We start from the raw sequence: 23,618 nt of genomic DNA, 5'->3' as shown, positions 1-23,618 counted from the left end.
GACTGATATTGGAGAGCCTTGAGGTATACCATTTTCCAACGGAAGGCAGTGTGAGTAGTTATTATTGAGTTTAACTAGGAATTTTCTATTGTTCAAAAAAGTTTTAACAAAGGTGTAAATTTTTAGGCCTACTTTGCAGTTAGCTAATTCTTGAAGGACGACGTGTGCACCGATACGATCGAAAGGCTTCTCGACTTAGAGCTGTTAAATGCAGAGCATCTTAAGTACTATGCCCTTTTTTGAATGTTCCTTGGTTGGCGCTAATTGACTTAGTTTTTTCTGAAAACCACATAAGCATTTTGGTTTTCAGTTTTAACTATCGAACTGTGCAGACGCGTTTCAATAATGATTATAAAGTGCCAACAACCTTTCCTTATCAACCCTAAAATAACTAAATAAATAAAAGAAAAAAAAAAATACAAAAATACTCGCGTAATGCCTATAGAGCGCTCTCCGCCGAGCGAGTGGAGTGACCCGCTAGTTTTCACGCCAAAACATAAAAAAAAATGTCTCTCTCAAATTTGCATGCATTGTGCACGCAAAAATCTGCTCGACCTGTACCAACAATTGTTACCTCAAATCCCGGTATAACTTCGCTAACTATTTCACCTTCAGCTACGCTCAGCTGGAGCGATGAATACACAACGCCAAAAACTACTCCAATCAGCTAACAACAACGAATACTCCAGTTACAACACTTGCATCTAACGCTATAGCCACAATAAAAAACTCAGTAGTTTCATCAGGAACACCAATAATGTCCACAGGTAATTCCACATTGCAAAGCCAAGCAAATACTGTAAACTTTACACCAAAGCGCACGCGAAATTCTCCCGTCACAGCATTCGAGCGTGGCAGATCAATTAAAAAACAAAAATCACAAACAAAAACGTAAACAAAGCAAACGTCTCTCACATCATATTGGTTGAGTGACTCAAACCAATTCGCTCCTCTCGCTGATACGGATCACTCAGATTGTGGAATTGGGACAAAGTCAACTTTAACGAAGAAAAATCCTACATTATATCCAAAACATCATGCAATCACGAATTTAAAAGCCTCTTCCACTGTTTTCTATCGAACTCAAACCAGACCCAAACAACAAAAATATATATTCTTTAACATACCTGGTACATTGTTAAATAAGCTTTGAACTACCTCACAAAAAAAAATTTTAGCAGAATGTAAAAACTGTCAAAAATATGGACACACAAAAAACTTCTGCTCCAAAATCTCAATATGCATAAAATTCGGAGGAGAACACAAAACCAGCGAATGTAAATTAAAAGTTGGCAGCAGAAAAATAAATGCGCTCTTTGCGGAGAAAATCATACCGCAAACTGTAAAGGATGCATGGTATACAAGTCCTTAAAAATCAAACGTCTCCCAGCACTTAAACCAAAAAGCACAGCATTAAATGCCGATCAGCTTCCAAAGCAACCACTAAAAAAAAAAAATCCAAAATCCTCAATTGCAAATGGTAACACCAAATAAGACTTTTGCACAGGCAGTAGCCACGAAAACTGACTCTCCGGCGACAAATAACGAAGTCAACGAAATTAAAAACATGATGAAGCTACTAATGTCCCAAATGTCAAACATGATGACTCTTATCACCCTGCCTGTTTCGAAAATAGATGGGCAAAATAAATAATCTGAAACTAGCTCTATGGAATGCAAATGGCCTTGGTCAGCATGTCTTGGAGTTTCAGAAACACACTTTACGAAAAAGAGCTACATACAAATTCGAAACTACAATATATTTTCCACCAATCATCCGGACGAAAAGGCAGATGGGCATCAGCTATAATATTACGAAAAGCAGTCAAATGTGTTTTTATGGACCCGTACAAAAAAGACCACCTCCAAGCTACAAATACCCAAATTGAAGACCAAATTGTCTAATTGAAGCCTCTGCTGATATCAGCTGCATATTGTCCCCCGAAACACAACAACTCGACGACCCAATACTTCGACTATCTCACAACTGTCGGCGGCAGGTTTATTTGCGGAGGTGACTATAACGCAAAAAACACAGCATGGGGATCAAGGCTGACAAACACAAAAGGAAAAAATCAAATATATGCATTACAAAAAAGTAAAAGCGAGTTCATAAGTACAGGTGACCCTACCGACTGTCCTACCGATATGAATAAAAAGCATTATCTCATCGACTTTTTTATGTACAAAGGTGTATATAGAAATCACCTCACAATTAAACCTAGCTTCGATTTGTCATCAGATCATTTAGGAATATTTTTATGGCATCAAGCAAGTACATTTCTCAAAATTATACAATAAAAACACAGACTGGGAAATTTTCCGAGAAACTATTCAAAACGCAATTGACTGCAATGTATCACTTAAATGACGGCGCTATTGTGTTTTTCATCAATGCAATCATTCACGCAATAACCTTATCAACACCAACAGTCAAACACGCACCCAAAATAAAATATATTCTGGACTATATTAGACAGACGACAAAACAATCTTAAACAAAATAACTAAAGATATTAAACAGATGTTAAAGGAATTTGAAAATAAAAAGCTACAATCTTATCTGGCAAGTTTAGACCCTTCAAAAAATGGCAAATTCTCACTATGGAAAGCGCCGAAGAACATTAATAAAACAACACTTCACCAACATGCACTTCTTACCGAAAATAATACGTGGGCTAAAACACATTTGGATAAAGTTTGCACACTTGAGAGATATTTCAAAAATACCTTCTACAATCCAAACAATGCGCAACAAAATAACTTACGTGATTCATTTGAATTCAAATATGGAAAAATCAGAAAAGTGACCATACATGAAAACTGACAAAAATTAAGAATATAAACAATGAAAAATCTCCAGGCTACGACAGAATTAATGGACAAATAATAAAAAATCTACCCGACAATGGAATTAAGTATCTAAGGAATATATTAAACTCGTCAATAAGACTGAAATATTTCACTTTGCCTTGGAAAGTTTCAGAAATAATTGCTCTGCCAAAACCAAATAGAGATGCCAACAAGCCTTCATCATACAGGCCGATAAATCTCTTGCCTATTTTGTCGGAGCCATTTGAACAACTGATTTATGACCGCCTTGATCTCTTAATACAATCTAACGACTTCATTCGCTCTCATCAATTTGGCTTTCGGCGAAAACATTCAACGATACAACAGGTACACAGAGTAACAAACAAAATACAAAAGGAAATTGACAACAAGAATTATTGCGTCGCAGTCTATCTTGACGTGGCTAAGACCGTTGACAGTGCATGGCATCCCGGACTATTGCACAAATTAAAAAAAATTCTTCCAACTATCAAATATCAGGACGAATGCTCTGATGTACTACGTAAGGTAGCAGGTGTTCCACAAGGAAGCGTTTTGGGGCCAATCTTATAGATTACACTAGTTTACACCAAAAATGGTCCTCGACCAAAAGGCGTTTTTTAAACTAATTTGAGGTCGCTGAAACCAAAAATGAATTTTATTTTTTTCAAAGAACGGTTTCCGAGATATTCCCAAAAAACCTGTTTTTTGGGCAATAGTGCAGATATTACCTGCAATCTCGAAAACAGTGCGCGCCATTTCTTTGAAGTGCATAAATTTCGAAAGGCACAAACATAACCTACATGGCAATACATAATTCGTGTCAATGGAAGTCGTAGTTTTCGCAAAACAGCTCTTGAAAGTTAAAAAAAAGGCATTTTTGACGTTTTTTACTAAATTACCAAAGTTTATTAACTTTTTTCTGGAACAAAAAATTTGTTTATATCGACATAAGATAGGTTTTCTGAAAGACAATTTTCTCACCTACATTTGAAGGCTAAGTTTGTCTGAATCGACGAAAAATTGTAGAAGTTATGACCCATAAAGTCAACACGTGTGATTTTGCAGCTTTTGACTTGGCTATGTTTGAGGTCGAAAATACGTTTTTACCAAAGACACAAAAAACAACTGTATTTGGTATAGCCACCCTGCAGACCAGTCAGTAGAGCGACAACTTTCAAGTCACAGCATATTTTCCAGTTATACGAACTGTAGTCAATTAATTGAAGTAGCCCTTTCATTGTCTCATAAGTTTCTTTGACATTCGTAGAATGAGCAACGGGGATCGATGGTTTCTTGTTGCCTTTGTGCAATAAGACAGCCTTAACACTATACTTGCTACCATCAATGAATAGACGCCACTCATTTGGATCTTGAGTGCCGCAAACAACTTATTAACTGTAGCAAAAATTTTCTGTTTTTGAGAAATACTGTTCGAAATTTTTATTGCGGTTTCGGTAATACGTTATGTTAGTACCTGATTTCAAATAACCGCGTTCCTGTAGACGAGAAGCTAGGAGTTCTGATTTTTCTTTCGATAAGTTGAGATCACGACATAAATCGTTTAATGCTCTCTGATTAATTGGCTCTGCCTTTTGACTCGATGTGCTTGGGGAACTGCCGACACTCGAAATCGAAGCTGTTATTCCTTGAGAACTGAGGGACTCTGCTTTTGGTGTTGGTGGTTCACGTTTTGTATATTGGGTAGAATGTGATGCGGTTTTTAACACACTTTTATTAGGTCGGGTTGTATGTGTGTATGTATGTATGTATGTATGTATGTATGTATGTATGTATGTATGTATGTAACGGAATCTTTGAGCTTAATTTTCACTGGCTTCTAAAAATCTGATCGACTTGGAATTTTGCACACCTATCAAGGACCGATGACAATGCAATAATTTGATAAAAGTTTTCCATTATCCTTATTAGGATTGCCAGGATTAATATTTTCTTTTTTTACCTGTGGGCAAAAAGTAAGGTGAATTTGGTTGTAAAATGAAAAATCTTTATTTATTCTTGTAAATCAATTTCATCCCCTTCAAAACAATCCCCTCTCGATGAAATACACTTATGCCAACAATTTTTCCAATCCCCGAAACATGCCAAATAGTCCATTTCCGGTATAGCCATCAGCACCTTCTTCGATTCAGCTTTTATCTCCTCAATCGACTCGAAACGCGTTCCCCGGAGTGGTCTCTTGAGTTTTGGGAATAGCCAGAAGTCACACGGAGCCAAATCAGGCGAACACGGTGGTTGCGGAACGATATGCGTGGAATTTTTGGCGAAATGGTCACGAAGAACGAGTGCAGTGTGAGACGGTGCATTATCGTGATGCAAAAACCAAGAGTTGTTGACCCATAATTCTGGTCTTTTTAGACGAATTGCTTCACATAAACGACGCATAACGCTCAAATAATATTCCTTATTAACAGTTTGGCCAGGTGGAAGGAATTCATAGTGCACCACACCACGGAAATCGAAAAAACTGGCCAAAGGAGTGGGGGAGCCGTTTCTCAGGCTCCCTCCACGAAATAAGTTCTTCATCCCGATTACTTCTTTATCACGGCCGATAACTGCATAGCTTTAGACTCACAGTCGATAAGAAAGGAATTGAATATAACACGAATATATCGAATCATTAATTCACTGACTGCAATGATAACAATAATTTTCATTCATAATAAAAAATAGTTAAAAAAAAAAAAACTAAAAAACACGCTTTTTTGCTAATCGAACTAAAAAGTAGAAAATAAAAAATAGTTTAAAAAAACTAAAAAACACGCTTTTATTGCCAATCGAACTAAAAAGTATAAAATATATTAAATTTTAATGACAGAGACCTATAATGAAGTAATAGCAAATCGAACGATCAGTCATAGTCAACTACCTCAGAACAGAATTATAACAAAAATTAAGATACAAATAGAATAATTCAAATTAGAGTTAAAAGCGTGGGATGCATTTTGCTTCACTTTCATAACCTTCTGTACATAGGTAGTGGTCAATAGAATGATTGTAATATTTACTATATCAAGCATCCCACGCTTTTAACTCTAATTTGAATTATTCCATTTGTATCTTAATTTTTGTTATAATTCTGTTCTGAGGTAGTTGACTATGACTGATCGTTCGATTTGCTATTACTTCATTATAGGTCTCTTTGTCATTAAAATTTATTTTATACTTTTTAGTTCGATTGGCAATAAAAGCGTGTTTTTTTAGTTTTTTTAAACTATTTTTTATTGTCACTGATGACACTTCGGGATACGTAGCTTTGCTATACTTTCCTCCTCGAAGTTTAGTCAGTATGACCGTGAGCCTTTGGTAAATTCGTTCAAACTTGCGGAACATGTAGCGCAGACAGAGTTTGGAGTCCACGTTTTGTCCATATCTTTTGCTCGTAAACCAAAATATTGCTCGTAAGCTGCTAATAAATGCGTGGTCAGCTTTTTCGAGCACTTTCTTTGAAGATATATAAACCACAAATAACACAGAATTTATCTGGTGCGTGCTTGCACATTTCAGTGTATTTTCTTATAACACAGATATAAACAAAGAAAAATAAAGTAAGTTCTGCTCTAGTGCAAGGCGCAATCTCAACTGCCCAACCGCCTGACGGACTTACGAAAGGAGCCTGTATAATTTCATCATCTCATTATACTATTGCTCTCTTTCTTTCACTTATGTATTCCGCGCCTTACGACCAGACCTTACTCGACAACAGAGTCCGTCTCTTTTCCCTTTGTCGTCGTGCACAAATTTATACTTGCAGAAATATGGCGCCACCGAAAATTGTATACAGACGTACAATGGTCATACCTACAAGGTCATAGCTCTTACCTATCTAGCTAGAATTGGTACAATGGGCAAATAAGCCTATTCTGCGACATCTATATATATAAAAAGAAGTTACATTTCCTTGGTAATCTTATAACTCAAGAACGGGCTCACCTATCCAAACCCAATTTTTAGGCTTTGTTTGGACTATTCCGTAGATGGTTTGTGTTTTAAAATTTTAAGAATCGGATACCAGGGTCGCGAGAAATAGGCCAAAACGTGAACCCAGGTAACCCTAGGATGTGTTTGTACAATATGGGTAGCAAATGGAAGCTGTTGATGATTCTATAGTATAGAGTATTTTTGATGCCGCTCCGTGACTAGGGTCTCGAGATATCGCCCAAAATGTGGACCCCGATAACTTAAGGATGTGTTCGTACAATATGAGTAGCAAATGGGAGCTGTTGATGATTTCTATAGTATAGAGTATTTTTCATACCGTTCCGTGACTAGGGTCTCGAGATATAATCCAAAACATGGACCCGGGTAACCCTAGGATGTGTTTGTACAATATGGGTAGCAAATGGAAGCTGCTGATGATTCTATAGTATAGAGTATTTTTGATGCCGCTCCGTGACTAGGGTCTCGAGATATCTCCCAAAATGTGGACACCGATAACTTAAGGATGTGTTCGTACAATATGGGTAGCAAATGGGAGCTGTTGATGATTTCTATAGTATAGAGTATTTTTCATACCGTTCCGTGACTAGGGTCTCGAGATATAATCCATAACGTGGAACCGGGTAACCCTAGGATGTGTTTGTACAATATGGGTAGCAAATGGAAGCTGCTGATGATTCTATAGTATAGAGTATTTTTGATGCCGCTCCGTGGCTAGGGTCTAGAGATATCGCCCAAAATGTGGACCTCAATAACTTAAGGATGTGTTCGTACAATATGGATATCAATTGGAAGCTGTTGGTGAATGCTTTAGTGCAGTGTATTTTTCATGCCGCTCCGTGACTAGGGTCTCGAGATATAGGTAAAAACGTGGACCCGGGTAACCCTAGGATGTGTTTGTACAATATGGGTAGCAAATGGAAGCTGCTGATGATTTTATAGTATAGAGTATTTTTGATGCCGCTCCGTGGCTAGGGTCTCGAGATATCGCCCAAAATGTGGACCCCGATAACTTAAGGATGTGTTCGTACAATATGGGTAGCAAATGGAAGCTGTTGATGATTTCTATGGTATAGAGTATTTTTCATACCGTTCCGTGACTAGGGTCTCGAGATATAATCCAAAACGTGGACCCGGGTAACCCTAGGATGTGTTTGTACAATATGGGTAGCAAATGCAAGCTGCTGATGATTCTATAGTATAGAGTATTTTTAATGCCCCTCTGTAACTAGGGTCTCGAGATATAGACCAAAACGTGGACCTGGATAACCCTAGGATGTGTTTGAACCACATGAGTATCCATTTCAGCAAAAATGTAAAGCACTTATGGATTTAATTGTGAAATTATATGTATTTGTGCAGGTGCGTTGCCATATGTACTCCATCGAATGGCAGAAAAGGGGATTGCCGCACGCACATATGTATACTAATTTGGCTGGTACATAAAATAACTCCGGATCAAATCGATAGCCTTATACCAGCTGAAATTCCTAACCACACTGCTGATCCTGGGTTATTTCAAGTTGTCGTTGTATATTACATTTCCTTGGTAATCTTATAACTCAAGAACCGCCGAACCGATTGACACAAAAAATTTTAGAGTTCTTTTCTATCTTTGAGGAGGTGGTTTGTGTGAAGTTTGATTGAAATCGGTGCAGCCGTTCCTGAGTTATGATATTTTATGTGAGTAATGGTTTCCTCTCATACGAAATGCCTGTATGGGAAAAACAATAACAAATACACAGCCGCTTATGAGCGTTTCTGTTGTACTGTTGTGGTTGTAAGTGTATTATGTTAATATTAATTTTGGGCGAAAATATAATAAAAACTGGAGCATTCAAGGAACTGGAAAAACCTTTTTAACTTTATTTATTTTAGCATAATTTATTTAGCGTAAAAAATTGAAATGGAAATTAAAGAATCAAAGTTTAATTACAAGTTTTTATCGGCTCTTTCACCTTACCTGTATATAGGTGACCACCACAATCAAATTTTAAAAAAGTACAGAAAAGGCTATTGTGACATCTTTAAAAAGTATGTTGAATGAAAAAAATCAACTAATTCAACTGTTTAAACATTTTACGAGTTCTATAAAGAAAACTTAATATGAAAAATTTCTTGCGATATAAAAAAAACATTTTATGTATGGTGGTGCGAAGCCCGCTGGGTGATGCTAGTATATATATATATATATATATATATAAATATATATATCTATTTGTATGAAACAAATATTGTTTTTAATTATAGTGAGCCTAAGAACAGGCTGGCATGATTTACTTTCGTTCGAAACCGTATTGTATACATCAAAAGGATATATGACAGACGATGAAATTGTCTTCATTCACATAATATGTTATAACTTCTACAATTTTTCGTCGATTCAGACAAACTTTGACTTCAGATGTAGGTGAGAAAATTGTCTTTCAGAAAACCTATCTTATGTCGATATAAAAAAATTTTTTGTTCCAGAAAAAAGTTAATAAACTTTGATAATTTAGTAAAAAACGTCAAAAATGCCTTTTTTTTTAACTTTCAACAGCTGTTTTGCGAAAACTACGACTTCCATTGACACGAATTATGTATTGCCATGTAGGTTATGTATGTGCCTTTCGAAATTTATGCTTTTCAAAGAAATGGCGCGCACTGTTTTCGAGATTGCAGGTAATATCTGCACTATTGCCCAAAAAACAGGTTTTTTGGGAATATCTCGGAAACCGTTCTTTGAAAAAAAAAAAATCATTTTTGGTTTCAGCGACCTCAAATTAGTTTAAAAAACGACTTTTGGTCGAGGACCATTTTTGAAAGTGAAAAATTGTAAACTAGTGTTATCTATACACACGATATATCCTGCCCAAGTGACGATAGCATGATTGCAACCTTTGCTGATGACACCGTTTCAATGACCTCGAACAAAAACATAAATGTTGCCACAAATAAACTACAACAGCTACTTAGCACAACAATACATGGGGGAATCGAAATTAACACAGATAAAACTATCCAACTAATATACACAAACAGAAGGTGTGATCCACAAATATTGACTATAAATAATAAAGTCAATAAATATGATACAAAAGCCAAATATTTTGGCATAATAATTGATGCAAAACTCACCTGGAAGGAGCATATACTTCAAAAGAGAAATGAAGTTAAAAACAGATTCGAACAACTCTACTGGCTACTACGAAACGACTTGCGTCTTTCATTTGGTAATAAATCGTTAATCTACAAAACTGTTACAACTCTGAACTGGAAATATGGCATCGAACTATGGGGAACAGCAAGCAAATCAAACCTTAAAATAATGCAACGACTACAATCAAAGATCCTAAGGACTATCACAAACGCAGGCTGGTACATAACCAATGACGATGTACTCAGGGACCTCAAAATTAAATTTATCGAAGACGTCATTTGAGAATGCAGCGCAAAACATATTCACAGACTACTAACATACACAAACGAAGATATGTTGAAAGTTCCACATTCAGAACTGCAAAAACGAAGACTAAATCGAATAACTCCGACAGCCCGAGCAGATAATTCATCACTAATATGAATATCAACCTGTTCTACGTTTTATGTCATATAACTCCTATGTGTATTTATTATTTTTCCGTCCTATGTCATATAATTCTTACATGCTTTATCCCTCTTATGCTGTAAAAAGAAATGTTCTTTAAATAATGATTTAATGTTACGCTTATATAACTGTTATAAAAACAAAGAAAAACATAAGCCTTTTGGCTACTATTTTTTCTAATATCTTTCCAAAGCAAGGTAATAAGGATATGGGACGGTAGCTGCTAATTTCCAATTGTGGTTTGAGAGGTTTAGCTATTGGTATTGCGTCTGCGAAAAAATTTCGTTGTACAAGTTTACTATCCTTTTTTTAAAGGGAGAAGAACAGTTTTTCAACAAAGGGTATGATATCCTATCAAGGCCTGGTGTTTTTCTCTTCGAGTTGGCGACGGCTCTCTCAAACTCGTCAGTAGTGATGTCAAATTCCAGATATTTTGCGGGTTAATGTTAGAAGTAAAATCTTCGAAAGCATCACGTATTGCTTTTTAGTTTCGTGTTTGAAAATGGCATTGCTACGTTTGTATACTAAAATATCGTGAAAATCTCGTGTACATTTATACTTGTGGCAACTCTTTTGCTTTAGAGTTCGTAGTTTTTGCAAATCATTAATCCACCATTAGTTGAACCTAATACCTAATACCTAATACCTGTTGTTTTAATGTTTTTATTATTAATTTATTATTATATATGAAGGAAAAAATGAATGGTAATATTTACCACATACCTTATAAGATATGTTGTATACTAATATATGTATATAAACATGTACATGTATACATACTTATTTAGTGCAACTTTCATAGACTAATATACATATGTCCTATGCCAATACATATAAACATGCATATATAAAGCGTTTTTCAGTAAGAGCGCTTCAACTTTTGAACTTTTTTGAATAAAACACAAACGGTTTGACTTTTTTAACTAATCTTTTTTTATTATCGAGCTTGAACATATACATTTAAGTATGAAATTCGATTTCTTTTGCATGACCACCGCGTGCACGTTTTACGAAGTCCAATCGTTGAACCCAATTTTCGACCACTCTTTTGCATAAATCGGCCGAAATTCCAGCAATTTCGCGTTCAATATTGGCTCTGAGCTCATAAATCGTCGCCGGCTTGTTACTGTAGACCAATAACTTCACATAATTATTTATTATTATTATTATTGACATGTTCAGGTGTTACAATACATATAGGTATATGTACTAAGAACTTAGTCTATCTACAAAAGATTTCCACATATTCCGATTGCTGGCTAGGAATTTTAATTCATTGAATGGCTTTTTGGATTCCTGGTTAACGCATCTACGCCAAGTCATTTTGGGACGCCCTCTGTTTCAAGTGCCTTGCGGGTTCCATTGTAAGGCTGAGTAGACTATTTCATCGGGTTGTTTTCGGAGGGTGTGCCCGATCCATTTGTACTTTCTGTGCATTATTTCCTTTTCAATAGGTTTTTGGTTCGTCAGTTGCCACAGGCGAGGGTTAGATATAGTACGTGGCCACCAGATACCGATAATGCGTCGCAAGCATCTGTTTACGAATGCCTGTAGTTTTCTCGTTGAGTCTTGTTTCATGTGCCACGTTTCGCTGCCGTACAGTAACACAGATTTTACGCAAGCATTAAATATACCGATTATAGTGCCTCTTTTAAGCGCTTTGTTAGACCACACTCGTGACATCCCAGCAAACGTGTTCGTCGCTATGGATATCCTATGCTGAATGTCAGCCGTTGTACCACCATCGGGGGTTAGGATGCTACCTAGATACTCAAATTTGTTTACATCGTCAACTTGTCCTCCGTCTATTTTAAACTCTGTGTTGTTGATTACGTTAATTCTCATAGACTTGGTCTTCTTTATATTAACTTGTAAGCCAAGTTTTAAGCAGTCGTTTGTTGTGTTGGAGAGTCTTGTTTGTAGTTCGTTATAAGAGTTACTAATTAGAACGACGTCGTCCGCATATGATAGGGCGCCAAGTTTTTGAGTCATTTTCCAGTTTATACCACATCGGTTATAAGTTTCGAAAGCTATGTCCAGTGCTGTTATGAAGAGTAAGGGAGAGAGTGCGCAGCCTTGCTTCACGCCTGATACAGTAGGGAAGGACTCGCTTAGTTGTTTTTCGTGCAACACTCGGCAGCATGAGCCGTCATACATGCATTTTATGATGTTAATTATTTTATCTGGGACACCTCTCGCAGATAGAGCAGACCAGATTATATCCCGCTTTAGGGAGTCGAACGCCTTTGCAAAATCGATAAATGCCAGGTAGAGTGGTGAGTTGTACTCAGCAGATTGTTCTATCAAGATTCTAAGAGTATGTATATTGTCGATACACGAGCGTCCAGGTCTAAAACCGGCTTGATTTGGTCTGATAAGTTTATCCAGCGGGGCTGATATTCGTTCTAGGATGATTTGAGTAAAAATTTTTGTGATTGCTGGTAGAATAGATATTCCTCGCCAATTCTCACATTTTTTCCGATCGCCTTTCTTGGGTAGCTTAATAATGATAGATTCTTTCCAATCACTAGGCATCACTTCTTCCCTCCAGATTTGCTGGAATAGTGGCAGCAACAGGGATGCCATAGCCTCAGTATCGACTTTAAAGAGTTCAGCAGGGATACCGTCATTTCCAGTAGCTTTGCCGTCTTTCATCATTTTGATTGCTGTTGTTATCTCTCCTAAATCTGGCGGTTGCACGCTTATATTTCTGTTAGGGTGACGCCGAGTTCTTATTTCGAAACTTTCTGAGCTTTCATCGTGCACAGAGTTGAGAGTTTTTTGGAAATACGTTTTCCAGATGGCGAGCTGTTTTCTTTACATGTTTCTATTGTGCCATTTTCGTCATATAGTGGCGACTCGTATGTTCCCTTGTAGCCACTCAGTTTACGGATTGCTTTGTAGACGTCTCTTGTATTACCTCTGTCAGCTGCATTTTGCGCGTTCCTTCCTAGTTCATCATAGAAATCTTGTTTGTTTTTTACGACTTGCTTTTTAATCAATTTAGTTAGCCTTCTATATTCAGAGTCAAGCTCTGTCTTTTTTCTTCTGCTGCAACATCCTGTTAGATTCACCTTGACTTTTCTGCGTTCTTCTATAAGGTTCCAGGATGTGTGACTTAGCCATTCTGCACGCTGTTGTGGGTCTGCCTTGATCGTATCGTCACAGATCTTCTGTAACTCTTTTTTAAGTTTAGCCCATATATGGCTTGTATTGCGTATTGGGTTTGTAGTATCTATGCGAATATTGTTTATTTTGTCAACAACCCTTGTTCTAATGGATTCGGTCTTTAGTTTGGTAGGGTCGTACCTCTTAGCTTGTTGAGCGCGCTTTCTGGTATTCGGGAAGAGTTTGATACAAAGCTCTGCGATAATTAGGTGATGGTCGCTTCCTATATCTGCGCTGCGTTTATTACGTACGTCGCGAACAATATTAAAATACTTTCTTGACACGCAAATGTGGTCGATTTGAGTTTCTACATTCTTCGTTGGTGAAACCCACGTAACTTTGTGATTTAATTTGTGTGGGAATACGGAGCCTCCAACTCTGAGATCGTGGTTGCTGCAGAGCTCTAGTAATAATCCTCCATTTTCAGACCGCGTGCCTATCGCGTGCTTTCCTAGAACTCTCTCAAAATTCTCGTTATTTGGGCCTAATTGAGCGTTAAAATCGCCCATTAGCACGATTATGTCATTGATTGGTATCGTGAACAATGTATGATCTAGTTGGCTGTAAAAGTTTTCCTTGACTGATAATTCGCTGTCTTCTGTGGGAGCATAGCATTGCACGATAGTGATTTTATGATACTTTGTGTTAAGTCGGGCAGTTATAATTCTTTCTGAGATGGCTTTCCATGTCATGAGCGAGGTAACAATCCTTCTTCTGAAGTATATGCCTACTCCTCTATAGTGTGGATCTTTTTCGTTAGGCATACCTGAGTATATTAGCAGTCCTCCTTTGTTGTTGCGCTTTTCTCCACATCCATTCCATCGGACTTCACTGAGTCCCATTACGTCAATTCCTAATCGGTCGCATTCTGCACCAAGTTGGGCAAATTTGCCAGCCTGGTACAAAGTGCGAACGTTCCATTGTCCAAATCTAGTCCTTGAGCGATAGCGTATAGTCGTCAACATATTTCCGTTGTTGTTTATCCGATTTTTGTTTTCATTTCTTGTAGATACACGAATAGTTGAGTTTTCGACGGAACATAAGTTATTAGCATATGCCCGCTTAGTTCGGTGGTAGGGCTGCTACCTTCGCTTTTCGTTGATTAGACACGTGGCTTCCGAACTCGCCAGGTCTATGACGAAGCTGATGGTATTTCCTCCAACAGTAGGTGTTGGGTATGGTTATACCGCCATACGCTCGGTCGCCAGGGCCTCAACTCTGTGATAACAGGAAACACCGCGTGAAGGCGGAGGTTGGCATTAATCCAGAGAGGCTATTTGAGACGCTTCATGGACCTTGACTTCACATAACCCCAAAGAAAATAGTCTAGAGGCGTCAAATCACACGAGCGCGGCGGCCATTCGACCGGTCCATTTCTGGAAATAATGCGCTCATCGAACTTACTCTTCAACAAATCAATTGTAGCGTGTGCTGTGTGGCTTGTGGCCCCGTCCTGTTGAAACCACATGTCGTTTAAGTCCATACCATTCAATTGCGGCCAAAAATAATCGTTTATCATGTCGCGGTATCGATTTCCATTCACAGTAACGTGGCGATCGTTCTCGTCAACGAAAAAATATGGGCCAATTACGCCGCCGGCATGTAAACCGCACCAAACAGTGATTTTTTCGGGATGCAACGGTGCCTCATGAATCACGTGTGGAGTGCTTTCTGCCCAGTAACGCATATTTTGCTTGTCGACAAAGCCATTGAGCCAAAAGTGAGCTTCATCACTGAAGATGATTTTTTGGAAAATCATGCTCTTAAAGTAGCAGCAACAGAACGATTATTTTTATAAAAAATTTAACAAACAAACAAAGAGAATAAATCTATTTGTAAAGATGCATACAAATCATTTGGGCATATCAAATCGAATTATATTATAAGACGAATCTATTCTCTACGATATGATATGATAAGAAAAGTAGGAAACGAAAGGGAGTGTTTCGAGTGTAATGTGTATTGAAAAAGTCAAATCGATGATGTTGCCTCTTAGTGTTGTCTGATGCCCAATCGAAATTGAACATATCTTTCACAAATTTGATAAATGTTTCGTCATTTTTCATGTTTGTGTTAAAGTAACTTGATCAGTTCCATTGCAATTCCATTTACCTCCTTCTCTATATCCATACAAAATATCTATCAAACAAATAAAATTAAAATTTTCTTTTGAAAAGTGCAACCATTCTTATGACGTTCTCACGTCAAACTATCTTTACAGACAACCTCTTTTTTTATCCGAAAACTAGAGTTTGAGGGTCGAGCTAGGGTAATCTTTCCAAATAGGCAGGATTGGATCGAGGGGAAATCTGCACCGAAGCATGCACCTCTGTCTTCACTGACGGTTTCAAGATGGAATCGGGAGTCGGAACAGGGGTTTTCTCTAAATCACCCAATTTATCTATCTCTTTTAAGCTGCCGAATACTGCTAGTGTCTTTCAAGCAAAAATCTATGTGATCAGGCAGGCATGCAAAATGCTTAGGGAACGTGGGAGCGAGGAAGATATTAACATTTTCTCTGATAGTCAAGCCGCGATCAAGGTTCTGACGACGCCATAGTGCAGAAAGAAACTAGTAAGCTCGTGTAAGGCGGAGATCAAATTTCTTAGGTGTGCAGGTAACATTTTTCTGATCTGGATTCCGGGACATAGGAACATGGAGGTAAATGAAATTGCTGTTTAGCTTTGCCAGGAAGGAGACTGAATTGGCCTCAGAGACCTTCTACCCGGTCAGCGGCATCCCTCTAGCAGTTGTTAAAAGGGAACTGCACAAATTATTTCTCAGGAAAGCGCAGAAAATATGGAGCTCCATTTCTTCATGTGCTATTTCGAAAACCCTTTAGCAGCAGTACAATATAAGTAGAACTCAGAAAGTCCTTTGTACTCCTCTCCATTCAATTTCAAAACTCGTAGCTGTATTTACCGGTCAATGGACGATCGGCCCACACGTGGAATAGCTAGGGTTACCATTTAATCCCATTGCATAAGCTGTGGGGACCTCTAAGAGAAGGAGACTGTTGAGCACTTTCTCTGTTAATTTCCGTGCTTGGCAGCCTTAATCGTCACTGGGTGTTCCTTTCTTTGACAGCCTGGAGCAGTGAGCCAACCTAAATCGTATCAATCTTCTCCATTATATCAACAGCTCTGGCTGGCTGTAGATATCAGTCTGGTGGAGGTCTGATAATGGTTTCAAAACGGCGCTTTAGTGCTACTTGAGGAGTGCCAGACGGGCAATAAATTTAAAAATGCTCACAATTAAATCCTGCTTTGCATTTTCGTCTGATCATTCACTAATCATCCTGCCAATTCAAATCCGCCTGCAACTAACACTTAGTCGGACACTCTATAACCATCGAACAGACTGGGAGTCTTTTATGGAAATAATGGAACAAAGCCTTGACTGGAAAATTCCTTTAAAAACTACCAACGATAATGAAACTGCAATAGCTCTTTTAATGACACGGCTATTATGTCACTAAACCGATCTACAACAACTTTAAACTATAAAATATTACATTCCTGACACAATGAAAAACCAAGAGGAGTAAAGCCATGTCAAGTGATCCTCGAAAATTTCACCAAGTCACCGATTTTAGGGCAAGATGTCTCGTTGTGTAGTCAAAGTCATGTTAACGCTGTTCTATAAATATTTCGCGCAATTTCCAATTTTAGCAATTGTTATTAACAATCAAAATTTTAAACAAGATTAAATTGAAAAATTAATTACTCCAAAACTACAATAGATAATGACGTGAAATTTTGCATACCATTCAAGTATTGTCTGTACTATTTTTCAAGAGTTAACAACTCTTTTTATTTTGACAAAAATATAAATAAATAATAACTTTTTGTAATCAGTTGCATTTTTTCATGTTTTCTTCACGCTGTTAAACAATCGGACTTACGTATAATTGTGCGGAAAACGCTTACCTTTAATAATCTGAAAATAGAATTTTGTACTTTTACTCCATTTCCGAGATATTGACTGCTTTGTAACTTGATGCGCTCGACGGTAGCATTGCTGCCATCGGCTGATCGGTCGCGCGGCGGCTTGAGGGACCGCGCAAACTGAAGCAGCGCGCACGTTTCTTTTTTCAGTCCTACTCAAAGTGCAGAAAGTGAGACGTCGGATAGCTCTATAGATTCTTTTGACGCACAAAGTTTGCGTGTGTAAAACGCATCAGAATGTGGCTTTGAAAATTTATGGAATCAGGCATGAATTAAAAAAATTTAAAGTAAATTTTCAGGAGAATATGGGCGATTTGATAAAACAGTTTGTCTGCGAAAATTCGACGCCCCATTGTTTTTTGCGTGATTGCAAAGCATGTCCCGGAGTATCAGCAGTTATGGAACACATTAAACAAACTTTGACCGAAAATGAAGTTGAAGAAATCACATACAGTCAATTGGTGAACACTGACCGGTAACTGCGTAATTTAAAAAATTCCACGTGTCCATGAAGGGCGTTTTGTAAACCTTTATGAGGCGTTCAAAAGCACTTTGTGGGAAGTGGCTAAATAAAAAAATTTGGATTTTCATTATAGTACATCATGCATGATTAAGAATATTTCCATTACAGATGCGAAATTGTGCAAGAAACAGAGAAACCAGCAAAGTTTGTAGAAACGCTTGGTGCCGATTTATTTGCAGTCCGTAAACATGATTTCTTATCGAAAATTCAAGTGGCGTATTTTGTTGAGAAAAAAATACTGTATCCGATGAAGAATATGTAGTCAGTTAAGAAAATTACACTTTCCAGATTCAAGTTGCAATCCAATCCCATCATTGGTCTAATAATACTCAAGCTACTCTCCATCCTTATGTTATATATTATCGCAAAGATTTTTTTTTTTCCCTTTATTTTATACATCTGTCCATTGACATTAAGTAATACGTTGTTTAACAATTTGGCCAGGATTTACATACATCGCTTAATGACCAGTGCCAAAGCTATAAAAATTAAAATAAACGAAATAATACTATTGTATATACAATTAAATAATATTCTATACAAGTTTTACTCTACATAATTACAATTGTACAACAATTTAACAGCAATTTAACCCCTTTGCACATTTATTATTTTCTAGCATTCATTAAGTCGCTTAGTCGAGTTCTCTTTAAGCGTCGTTCAGTGTTTTTTCCCCTTTCCAGAAGTTTGTTGATTTCTGCATTATTGTGTTCTTGTATTTTTTCAAAGTGGCTTCTTGCTATTTTTTTGGTCTCTTCGTCTACTGTTGCTATATTAAAAGTAATGTGGATGTCATTATTTTTTGTGTACCTGTCAGACATGGTCAAAATTCGAAGAATCTTCGATTGTTGTCGTTGAATTTTTACTAGGTGAGACTTTTTAGCCGTTCCCCACACCTATAGTCCATATAGCCAGATTGGTTTAATCATGGCTTTGCACAATAATAGCTTGTTCTGTATAGTGTGTCTGGATTTTGTGCTGACTAACCAATGAAGTTGTCGAAGTTTTTCTTTTATTTGTTTGACCTTTTGCTTTTCGTGGTGATTCCAATTTAGTTTCGTGTCCAAATGTATTCCAGGGTATTTAGTAGTGTGTTTAATTGTGATTGCTTTGCCATTTATTTTTATTGGAACTGCAGTAAATTTTGTTTTGGTAGTAAATATAACCTGTACGGTTTTGTCTTCATTTATTTTTAGGCACCAATTATCGAACCATTCCTTAACTGCGTTTGTGTATCGCTGCAGTTTTTCAGTAGGGATAGTTAAGCTTTTGTCCGATGCCAATAGTAATGTATCGTCTGCGAACGTAGCAATTGATGAATTAGTTTCGTCAGGAGGTGGTATGTCTGCGGTGAATAAAACATATAGTAGAGGTCCAAGAACGCTTCCTTGCGGAACTCCAGCAGTTATTTGATGAATATCTGAACATTGATTGTCATATTTAATATAGAAACTTCGGTTAGTTAGGTAGCTTTTTATGATAAGATAGTAGTCAAAAGGAATCATTATTTTTATTTTGTGGAGTAAGCCTTTGTGCCACACCTTGTCAAACGCTTTAGCTACGTCTAAGAATACTGCCGCACAATAACGATTGTTTTCAAAGTCTAGTCAAAGTTTTTTTCTAAATCCAAATTGATGATCCGGTATTATACGTTTTTTCTCCAGAAATTGGGTTAGTCGATGATGTCGCAAAGTCGCAAAGATGGAGTAGCTTATCATCTTATAGTTTTGTGATAATATCTGGAAAATTGACTCATGACGCGAATTCTGCCCATTTATTCAATGCACGACATGCGAAGTATTTGAAAAAGAAATTTTTCGCAACGTCTCATGGAAAAGGAGCGTGCGATGGAGTTGGAGGAGCTGTGAAGAGATTAGCACATAAAGCAAGTATGCAACGTGTAAGCGGGGATCATATAAGTAACCTTGAAGCCAAGGCATTTCTATACAAGGTAGTATCATTAGAAGAGCTAATTAATTCACCTTGAGCGAATTGGCATTTCTGTCAAAAATTTGTGCCAAGGCGAATTTGCTTTGTTTACATATTTCTTTGTTTCTACATTGTTACTCAAAGTATTTGTAGCAGTTATATTGAAACACAAAAAATAAAGATTATCCGTACATAATATCATAGTATTATTGCATTGTTGAACGCAAATATGGTGAAATGTGTATTGTGCGCAAAACGATGGTAAGCAAAATGGGTTCTTTTTCCTTTCCTTTCTTTTTGTCTTATGTGTTTCAATTTATGTTTCAGATCTCGGTATGGTAGACGCTTATGCTGCAGAAGGCGATGTGCTTGTTTTCCTATACTAAAATATGAACAGCAGGCTGAGCCTTTTGTCCAGTGAAGGTTATGGATTTCATTAGTCCCAATACGTTTGAATAAAACGCAAGTCCTTTGGTGTGTAGTGGCTTCAATTGGGGGTTACATTACAAATGAATCAACGGAATGAAGATGAACAATTTAAATGTCAATTTAAAACACTAATAATGGCTGGTTGCTTAATTGCGGTAAATGGACACTGTTTCAAATAGATTGGTGCTTACGATGGCGGAATGGATATATTTGGTGGTAAAAATATTGAAATATCTTTTCACAATGTTATGGCACTAAAGAATATATCCGCATTTGCGAGTAGGACACATTTTCTGCAAAAGACGGCCCCATTCAGTGCCCGATTGTAAGGATAGCATGAAGCGCAAATCATTACATCCAAAATCCAAATAGTTATTAGTTTGAAATAAACTAATTTTTTATATGCGAACAAATCCACTTTTAATTCGTAAATTAGCAAACAGTTTTCCCCTGCATTTAAACCAATTTATATAAGTGTTCTCCTCATACCCACGTGTCTATTTGGTACATATATATATATGTATGTGTACATGTAGTTATATTATTATAACGCTAGCTTTGTGTAGTACAGAACGAATGTAATTCATATAGTTATCATAGTATAGTTCATCATAGTCAACATCAATTCTATAAGTTAAGTAAAGAAATTGTAATAAAAAAGACAAAAGTAGTTTGTAAACCTTTAAATAAAATATGGCTAATTCGAAAAACTGTTCAGAAATAAATTATGTGCTTCTTTTGTATTTTAAGAATACCATTTTATTTTCCCTTGTGTATACACAGTCTGTAATAAATTATTAGTTTAACGATATTTTATAACGTAATAAAGAATTTCACAACTGATATAGAAAAAAAAATCGATTTAGTTTTTCATCTTTAATTTATTCAAATAACATTTGTCGAGAATTTTTATTGTATCCCTTTATTCACTAGCTTTTCGGCAGCTTTTCAATTTGGAGTTATGAAATCCTCATAGCAGGTGCTGCATATAGGAAGTATTTCCTTGCTTACTTGCATTTACATGCACATCACCCCAACGCAGACCCACAAATGTTGATGATGATTCACATGTATAATTTCTGTCTGCAAGATATTAATAATATTCAAAATGTACTTTTACACTTATCTCTCCGCAAATTTCTTTTTATCTGCTCTGCTTATTCATTCAATAACAAAATCGAACACTTTGTTATTATGAAAAAAGTTGTTTGCGTTTATTTACTATTCACAACCCAATTCGCCTTGGAAATAATTATTTTGACACTTGTGCCAAAAAAGCAAGAACAAAATACATGTAACTTTTTGTTTTTGTACAACTGCTATTACCTTGTATAGATATGCCTTGCTTGAAGCTCTCTATGAATGGGCGAAAATGCTTTCAAAACAATCGATTTTGATTTTTGCTCTCAACTTGAGCATCATGATGCTCATGAAAAAAAATATCAAAGCCGCATCAAAGAAGGTGTAGCGATAAAAAATGCGCGGCAATATCACCAGTTTCAACCTACGATTGGAAAAAAAATTCAAAGTCGATTTTTTTCAAAAGACGATTCTTTGTCATATTATGGTAAAAATGTAGTTGGAATCTTTCGGACTTTTAATACAATATAATTATTTTAAGCCGCCGCGCGACCGATCAGCCGATGGCAGCAATGCTACCGTCGAGCGCATCAAGTTACAAAACAGTCAATATCTCGAAAATGGAGTAAAAGTACAAAATTCTATTTTCAGATTATTAAAGGTAAGCGTTTTCCGCACAATTATACGTAAGTCCGATTGTTTAACAGCGTGAAGAAAACATGAAAAAATGCAACTGATTACAAAAAGTTATTATTTATTTAAATTTTTGTCAAAATAAAAAGAGTTGTTAACTCTTGAAAAATAGTACAGACAATACTTGAATGGTATGCAAAATTTCGCGTCATTATCTATTGTAGTTTTGGAGTAATTAATTTTTCAATTTAATCTTGTTTAAAATTTTGATTGTTAATAACAATTGCTAAAATTGGAATTTGCGCGAAATATTTATATACTTTTTTAGCTCAATATTTTAAAAATATACGAGCAAACCGTTAAAAAAACTTCACTAACGGAGATACATTTCGACATTAAAAAACAACAAATCTCTTGGATATGACGAAGCAATAACACTGTGTGACAAAAAAAAAAAATTAAATATACTTTTTTGCAGACCTAGCACAACTTGTGGCTATAGAAAAACTAAACAAAATGGTATAGGAGAAATTTCCAATACACCCCCAAAATCTCATTTTATGGCCATAAAACCGTTTTTCAGTAGGTTGATGTGAAGAATCACTCCTTACTTCGCCAATTTCCATCCGATTTCAAATTTGTTTTTTTAGCCTTTTTGACAGTGTGTTGACAATTTTTCTGAAATGACAACTGACGAGACTGTAGACGGAAGTATTTGGAATTTTTTTATTTTTTCTCTATTTTTTCAACTTTGACATAATTTTTACGATATTATCCGATATTGAGGATTTTTTTTAGTACACTACTGTTATAGTAAATTTAATTTTGCGTCGAATGAGCTATATCTGACTGTAATTGAATTAAAATTAATAGAGCTGTGTGAGTTTTAAGATTTTTTTTTTTTTTTTTTACTAATTTGTTATGTAGGCATCGAAGAATGAAAATGATAACAAATGTCAATATAAACACATAATATTTATTGGAGTATTGTGCAGTGTAGCACTGTACGGTATGGTACGGTGCAGTACACAACGGAACTAGTTCCAAACTTAAAAATGCATTGGAAACGGCCTTTTGGAGTTTAGTATGGTACGGTACATTTGTCATGCTCTTCATCAGTTTTGAATACTTCTCTGTAAGAAATTCGATCATCATCAATCATCTGAAGTCGTCATCGACTAAATTCCATTGTTTAAATCGAGAAGCGAGCGTTTGAGATTGTCTTCCCGATAGAAGTAAATCACGAGAAAGATCCTGAAAATCTGAATTTGATACAATGTGTCGTTCTGAAGACTTAGAACCAGATGGAAAGTACTCTTCATCATCAGGTTTATTGTTATCAGTTTGATCATCATCAGCAATGAGTTGAACTTCCTTCAGTTCCTGCAGTTGAGTCAATCATATCGTCCAAGACTACGGGGTTCTTAACAGTTGCAACATCAGCATACTTTATGTGCTTTCGAGCTTTATAATGATGACCGTTTACGTCCGTTTTATAAAAATAACAATCATCTGGTTTATGATAAGG

Source organism: Anastrepha ludens, chromosome X, assembly GCF_028408465.1.
Source record: "Anastrepha ludens isolate Willacy chromosome X, idAnaLude1.1, whole genome shotgun sequence".
NCBI classification, from domain to species: Eukaryota; Metazoa; Arthropoda; class Insecta; order Diptera; family Tephritidae; genus Anastrepha; species Anastrepha ludens.
This window is presented reverse-complemented; position numbering follows the sequence as displayed.